The 8,336-nt window shown below is 41.9% G+C and overlaps 1 protein-coding gene across 1 annotated transcript in view; it reads left to right on the top strand.

Moving 5' to 3' along the window:
* The first annotated feature begins 43 nt into the window (after positions 1-43).
* ntn2 (netrin 2) overlaps positions 44-8,336 on the top strand; it is a 59,463-nt gene continuing 51,170 nt past the window's right edge. Inside the window, exon 1 of the mRNA XM_008436404.2 lies at positions 44-295. The gene's annotated coding sequence lies outside the window, so the exon portion shown is untranslated. The remainder of the gene's footprint in view (positions 296-8,336) is intronic.

Here is an 8,336-nt window from a genome sequence, read left to right as displayed (position 1 = left end):
CTCCTCCTCTCTCTCTCTCTCCCTCTCTGACAATCTGGGTTTGATTCTAACGGGGAGTAGCCAAACCGGCTCCTTTCGTACATATGGACGTGCCGGCAGCCCTCAGTCGGCCAGCGCTGCGGACGCGGATGGATCCTGGATCCACGGCTCCGCTCATGTAGCTCCATCTGAAAGCGGACAGACTTTTGGACGGGACCGTTTCTACCGGGGGAAATAACCTCAGACGTGATTTGTGAGGACGCTTCTTTTTTCTTTTAACCAAACAGGAAAAGTGCGCGGCCGGTTTGGCGCAGAGGTGAGTTCATTTGCGTCTTATTAAGCATATTATCGTTTCAGGTTCTTCATTTTACGCACCGCTCGTTTCGTCAAGCAGGAGGAAAGTGAGACTCTTTGACCTTTAGGTGTCTGAATCACCGGTCCGGCTGCACACAGGTGCATCTCACTGCACTGCAAAACCATCAAAAAGTTCATTTATTCGAGTAAATTCAGCTCAAAAACACAAACTCATAACTTTTATGTATTTATTAGATCTACTGTTATACATTTCAGGCGTTTATTTCTTTTAAATTTAATGATAATGACGTACAGCTAATGCAAACTCAGCATTTAGTAAAGCAGAAAGTGAAAATAATGCATAAAATCAATAGAAACGTGTTTTGTTCTCGGTCTGGGCTCCTTTTGCTTGAATTGCTGCGTCAGTGAGGAGCTGAGGTTTTACCTCCGGGACTTTTATTGTCTCATAAAACAAAAAGTTAAATGATTCCAAAACAAACAAATAAAAACATCGTCTCTGATCTAGTAAAGGCTTATTTCTGCCACATTCTCTAAAACGGGTTCCCTTCACCGTCTTCTGCTCGTATGCAGTTTTTCCTTCCACTAAACTTTCCACAAATAAGACTGGATACAGCTGTCAGTCACTGCCAGTTGGTCACAAACATAACATTTCTATTTAAAAACTACACTGCAAAACTCTTACCAAGTATTACTGGTCCAGTTTCTACACTGTAAAATTGTTTTCTCTAAATTACAGTTAAATTCTGTCAACCACAGATGCCAGAATTTACTGTAAATTACAGTTTGTTTGTTTAACATATTTGAGTGTAAAAAAAATCAACTTTTCACCAACACACAGCAGCTTATTTTAAGTAAATATTTTCTTAATACTAATTTAAAAAGTCCCAGTTAAAATGGCAGATTATTTTACTTATAACAAGACATTTTTACAATATTTTAAAGTGAACTAATGAACTTTTTTTCATCAATATAAAAGATTTAGTCACTTTAAACAACCTCCTAAATGAAAAATTACTTTTATGTTATTTGCAGTAGAAATTAGACTAAAAGTACTTGGTCATATTTTGTGTTTTTGCAGTGCAGATGTAAGGTTTTCATTGGTCGAAACACTTTAAATCCTTATTTTTGCTTTTTGAACTGGTCAGGAGTTAAAATCTGAACGTCTGATTCGACGGCAGCTAAAGCTTCATTTTGACTGTTTAGTTGTTGAACAGGGAGGGAAGAATAATTATTGGTTTTTATTTTATTTCATTTTGTTTCTGGTTTTTGTGGTTTTGTAAATGTACCAAAATTAAGCTAATCTGAATGTGAGGATAAGAAAATCCTTCATTTTTATCATCGTAGCATCAAATTATAAGGATCTGAGTTAGGAGAATGTTGATTCGGTTTTTATGAAAGCGTTTCTGACGGGCCGGGTCACAAGAATTCACTTCTCTAAAGTTTGACTGCTGCTGTTCGTTGTCGTCGCAGTCAGAATAAGAAAACCTGAAGCTGGGCTCAGAATCCAAAATGGCTGCCGTTCATGTGAAAGTTGCAAGTTTAAAGTATTTATTTTCTCTTTTGATGGTTTGTCATTCTCTCCTATGCAGCTTTTTTAATGTTTTTGAGTGTATAAATCGGTTCGAATGGACTCAGTTGATTTATTTCCCGACTTCTGTGAGAAACTGAACGCATCATTCGGTCCACGCCGGGTTCTGCCGCCATCAAAGCTGATTTTTAACAAAACGATCTGCTCCTATAGTAACCACTTATCAAAATGTCTTTATTCATTTAAAAAAGATCCAAAATGTCCGCCCACCTCCATTCGCCGTGTGGGAAACCATTAAATGGTTTCTTTGTCTGTCCTTCATTGTTCCACTTAGTAGATATTCTACACTGCAAAATTACAAAAAACTAATTTATAACTTTTCAACAAGATGCCTGTTATAAATGTATAAATATTGACAAAAAAGAACCAGTTTCACTTCCAGATTATTTCACTTGTGACATGGGAAGAAAGTCCTACAGGTGAAATAATCTGCCAGTGGAACTAGAACTGGGTTGCTAGGCGACGGGCTGGGCTTGGCTGGGGTTGCTAGGTAACGGCGGCAGTGGAACTGGAACTTATTCAAAAATATAAAGAAGTAATTTAAAACAAACTCCCGATTGTGGCTGGAAAGCTACTTGTAAGTCAGTTTCGTCTTATTTCAAAATGTTCAAATATATTTGCACCAGAAACCAAAACAAAAATACTTTGTAAGATTTTGTGTATTTTTTGCAGTGTAGGGACTGAAACTGCTTTTGGAAACAGCTAATGCTCCATTGGTACACCGCTACACGGCAAACCCAAAAACGTTCCTACACCAACTTTTTCTGCAGCATTAATGAATAATTAATGAATTAATATATTCTGCTGAAATGTTACTTATAAATTTAGTCTGTTCAGTTCTGCCCATCGCGAGTTTTAGGGCGTCTTGTATCTTTAAATCCAAACGAGCTGCTGCTGGCCACGCCCCCCCCCGCCCCCAACTCAACGTTTAAACTCGCATGTGAAAATATCTGCAGACCGATGCACAGCTATGCAACTGTACATCTTTGAAAAGCATTAGTTGAGCCTCCTGCACAACCAATAAGAAGGCAGCAAGTGGTTTCTGGACGTCAACAGCAAAACACATCGTCTTTTCCAGCAGCCACTATACAACCAGCTGACCAAACATGCTGGAGCTCCACTTGGGTTACTAAGTAACAGGCTGAAATGTTACTTATAAGTTAGTTTTTAAATATTTAAAGTGTACAAAGATATTTGCATTAGAAACCAGACCAAAAACACTCGGTAATGTTTTGTTTTTGTAGTTCGGTCGCCCCGACGTGAAACCAAAAGCAAATATTCATCTGGAAAATGATGCTACAAAAACACTGTAGAGTTTCAGTAGTTTTGATATGTAGGCGCTTAAAGCACTAAATTACAAATCGTCATTTCAGCAGATCATAAATGGGATCAAGATTGGTGCTTCATGAAACTTAATTTTGAGCGTCGTCATGGCAACACTCCTAAATGAAACCCCTAAACTTGTTTCTAACGTGGAGAACGTCTTTCCTGCATTGATCATGTAAAATACTCGGTCTACAAAATATGAAAATGAAATATGAAACCGATGCGGTGCGACGCGATGCGGTACAACGAGATGTGGTGCGATGCTGTATGACACGACGCAATGCGGTGCGACGCGATGCGGAGTGATACGACGCGGTGCGGTGCGACGTGGTGTGGTACGACGCGGTGCGATGCTGTGCGGTGCGACGCAACGCAATGCGGTGCGATACGACACGGTGCGACGTGGTGCGGTGCGACGTGGTGCGATACGACGCGACGCGGTGTGATGCGGTACAACGAGATGTGGTGCGATGCGGTACGACACGACGCAATGCGGTGCGATACGACGCGGTGCGACGTGGTGCGGTACGATGCGGTGCGATGCTGTGCGGTGCAACGCGATGCGACGCGATGCGGTGCGACGCAATGGTTTGACGCGACATGGTGCGGTACGACGCGATGCGGTACGACGCGGTGTGACGTGACGCGGTGCGACGCGACGTGGTGTGACGCAATGCGGTACGACGTGGTGTGACGTGACGCGACGCGGTGCGACGCGACGCGGTGCGACGCAATGCGGTGTGACGCGATGCGGTGCGACGCAATGCGGTACGACGTGGTGTGACGTGACGCGGTGCGACGCGACGTGGTGTGACGCGACGCGGTGCGACGCAATGCGGTGTGACGCGACGAGGTGCGACGCGACGCGATGCGGTACGACGCGACGCGGTACGACGCGACGCAATGCGGTGCGGTGAGATGCGACGCGGGGTCCCTGAGCTGCTGGCCTGTCAGGAGACAATTATCCTGCCAATCATAAAGATCCTGCTGCTGCTCTCAATCCGTGAAGGGAAAGTTAGAATCCCTCCCTGATTGCTTATCTTAAGTGCCTCGGCAGAGCAAAGTATTCCCCCTCTGCTCACTGAATCAGTGTCAGTCGCTTGACCTACTTCTCTCTCTCACCCCAAATGAAAGGAAGAATCCATGGAGAAACGGCTCCACGTCTCTCACCGTTCGCTGTGGAACCAGGAGCTTGGAGGCCTTGTGTCGATCATTTATCTTTTTTTTTTTTACAAGAAATCGTCATTATTTAATTGCATCACTTCAGGCCTCAACTCTACAAGCGTTTGCACTGCAAAAACAGAAAATCTTACCAAGTATTTTTGCCGAGTTTCTACTGTAAATATCTCATTACACTTTGAATAAGACAAAACTAACTTACAGCTAACAAGATATAGGAGCCTATTTTAAATAAATAAATATTTAATACCGATGAAAAAGTCCTACTTCCACTGGCAGATTATGTCACTTATAACAAGGAAAAATGTCTACAAGTGAAACAACCATCAATATTAAATATTGTATTTCACGCTGAAAAGTCATTTACTTGTCAACTGAAGGCCAGTGGAGCCAAAAACTAACATTTTTCCATCAATGTTAAGAAACTATTATTTACTTAAAACAAACTCCTATTTTTTTGCTGAAAATTTACTGTCAGTTTTTTAATTTTTCTTATTTCAATTACGCCGATATACTTGCGGTACAAACTAGACCAAATAATCTTGGTAAAAGTTTGAGTTTTTACAGTGGAAAGGCAGAGTAAGGTCCAGTTTGGTCCAGTTTACAGTGAAAATATATTATAGTTCACCTGAAATGAGACAAAACGAACTTTTCAGCCACATTTAAGTCAATAACTCCTTGATATTCATGAAAAAGTTCTAGTTCCACTGACACCGTTTCCTAGCAACCCCAGCCAAGCCCAGCGCGTCGTCGCCTAGCAACCCCAGCCCGTCGCCTAGCAACCCAGTTCTAGCTCCACTGCAGATTATTTCAGCACTAACTAAACATTCTTTCACGCTACAGGAATTAGTTCATTTTAATCGACACTAAGGAGATAATTAAACTCGTTTCTTGCTGAAACATCACCTGAAACTCAGTTTTATCTCAATTCAGATATTTACATTAGACACTAGACAGAATACTTGGTGAGATTTAGTGTTTTTTTTTGCAGTGCGTGCAGGGGAAACGGAGGTCATCTCCTCTGATGTTTCTTTAACTTTGAGCGGCTCGCTGGGCTCCGTGACGCTCCGTGTCCCTTGTTTGTCCCGTTTCTCTGTCTTTTTTTTTGGGGTTTCAGTTTAAATAAATGACTCTTTAAAAAAAAAGAGCCTGACCCGGGATCAGAATGTTTTCACTATTCTCACCCCGGCTGTCAAGTGTTACCAGATCAGACTCTAATTACAGAGCAAATACATGAGTCTGGGAGGACTAATGAGAGAAAACAAGTTCTGTTATTCCTTCCCCGGATTGTTTCCATTCCCAACCTTTTTCTTTTTTAGATTTAGAGGAGCCTTTTAAATAGAAGCAGCACAAAAAAAAAAACCTCCTCTGAGTGAAACAGCAGCTTGGTTCTGAGTGAAAACTGGGAGTTGGGTAAACCTGCCGGCGGACGATCCGGTCGCCGCCTCTCGGTGTGGGAACCGAACCAGCGGTGAAGATTTACACGCTCTCTTCTGCCACTTCCTGCCCCCTGCCGGGCCTGTATTTGTTAGCCACACATTTCGTCCAGATGCAGAGGGATCTGCGCGCGTGTGGGGTCCACATGTGTGTGCGCCGATGCCCGACCCAGAGCAGATCCAGAACCGCTCACATCCGCACCGACGGAAAAGTGGACCGCTTGGATGAGAACGTGCGTTTCAGACCAGTGGAAGGAGAAAGTCTGCCACGAAGGGTGAAAATATTTCTGCAGAAATGTTCGTCTGCTGAGCAGAGATGGATAAAGCACTGTAAAAACTGAACTCGAGTAAAAGCAGCAAAAATTAAGAGTAAAAACGTGTAAGATTCAAAAATGACATCATCAGATGGACCAAAATATAAAGTTAAGTGGAAAGTTTGGTATTTTAAGGACCAAAATGATAATAAGTCATATAAGTAACAAAAAATAACAAAATCAGGCAAAAGGAAATTTTTCCCAATCAGTTCAATAAAAAAATGTATGAAACTTTGACAGAAACTGTGAGTCTGTCTGGTGGTTAAAACATGTTTGTTTCTCATTCAGTGGACAGAAAATCCAGAAATTTTACTCAATTAAGAGAAGAAATACTTCATAATAGAATTACTGAAGTAAAAGTAAAACGTACAATGGAGTGAAAATACTCCTTAAAGTACTTTTTTTTCCTCAAAAAAGTTAATTGAAAAGTAAGTAAGTTGAGTAAATGTATGTAGTTAAAACCCAACTCTTGTTACTAGATAAAAACATTCATTTCTGCACATTTATGTGCCGTAAAGCATGAAAACATTCCTGTAGAGACGTTAGTTTTTATTTACGGAAACATTTTGACCCTTTTGGCAGAGATTCCTTTGTGCTGTGCAACAGAGTTGAACTTTTACACATTTTCTCTCATTAAAACCACAAACTTTGATGCATTTAATTTGGATTTTATGCGTTAGACATAATAAGTAGCCCATATGTGTTTTGTTCATCTGAATATGTAGAGCATCATCTACATAAGTAAGTGGAGCTGAATGCAAAAGCATGCCACACTTTTCAGTTTGAAAACAGTAGAGCAACATTTTACTTCCGCTAAGCTTTTCTGCTCTACTTCTCGTCATCTTCCAGCTTCCATCTAGTTTTCCATCTTGCTAGCTGTCATGCTACCTAGCTGTAGCGACTGTTTACCCGCTCACTGTGTCTTTAAGTGAAGAACATAATCTTGCAGGCACTTAATAAACTGATTTGCGGTTTTCTCCCCCTGCGTGTTCAAAGCAGCTCTGTGCTTTCGGCAGCAGGGTGGATGTTTCTTATGAGCTGAAAAACCAACAGTTTTCCTGTTAAAGGGGCTTTTAGGGAAACCACGGCTGCGCCGACCACAGACGACCTTCTGAAGCTGTTAAAAACAGCGGCTCACCTCTCTGCCTCCTAATATTTCCATCCCTGCAAACGAACCACTTCCGCTCTCATCCACGCAGACTCCACTTTGTCTCTCTCTACCTGTTTGCCGTGGTCATCACCGGTCCACCTCGGCCTCGCTGTGAGGCGTCTGCGGCTCTGACGGCCGTCGCAGGGCGGCGGGTGTCAGGCTTTCGCAGGCGCATCTTGACGGCACATGTAGGGGGAAATATTTCTTGTTTTTGAAAACAGATCACAGCCCGACACGGGGAGCAATAAATTTTCCGTCTCTGGTCAACTTCCCTCCCAAATCCGTCTTCCTGTCAGTTAAAAATCCCAGACAAAGTGCGACTCCAGCTTCGCCCTCGCAGAGGTCGGCAGAAACATTTCTGCTCATAAAATAAGTCATCAACACTGGAGCTCTGTGGGAACTCTGTGGTTGCCTTTAATTATGAATACACTTTAAGCAGATTTGATTTATAACAAACTTTCTTTTTATTTAGGGAATCTCTGTGGGCCTTTATTGCTCCCCGATCCTAGAAAGGATTCAAGAGTTTTCTGCGGTTATGGATTGTGTTTTACTGAATACTGTAAATAAATTGACTATAATTATCGAGTAGCAGCAGGTAAAGGCGTTTGTATAGTTCTAGGTTCTTAAAAAGCAGAAATCAGAAGAAAAAAATAAATTTCATAGTAAACATATTTGAAACAAACGTCAGCTGTTTATTTAATTTCAACCACTAACAGGTTTTATTCCAAGGATTGTCCTGCAGCTCCATTCAAAGTAAATACCATGTTGGGATAGCGCTTTAGCATTAGTTCCTCTAAATACCTTGTTGGGATAGCGCCTTACCATTAGCTTCCTCTAAATACCTTGTTGGGATAGCAGTTTAGCATTAGCTTCCTCTAAATACCGTGTCAGGGTAGCACCTTAGCATTAGCTTCCTCTAAATACTTTGTTGGGATAGCGCTTTAGCATTAGCTCCCTCTAAATACCGTGTCAGGATAGCGCCTTACCATTAGCTTCCTCTAAATACCTTGTTGGGATAGCAGTTTAGCATTAGCTTCCTCTAAATACCG

The sequence above is a fragment of the Poecilia reticulata genome, linkage group LG19, assembly GCF_000633615.1.
Source record: "Poecilia reticulata strain Guanapo linkage group LG19, Guppy_female_1.0+MT, whole genome shotgun sequence".
Classification (NCBI taxonomy): domain Eukaryota; kingdom Metazoa; phylum Chordata; class Actinopteri; order Cyprinodontiformes; family Poeciliidae; genus Poecilia; species Poecilia reticulata.
This window is presented reverse-complemented; position numbering and strand designations above follow the sequence as displayed.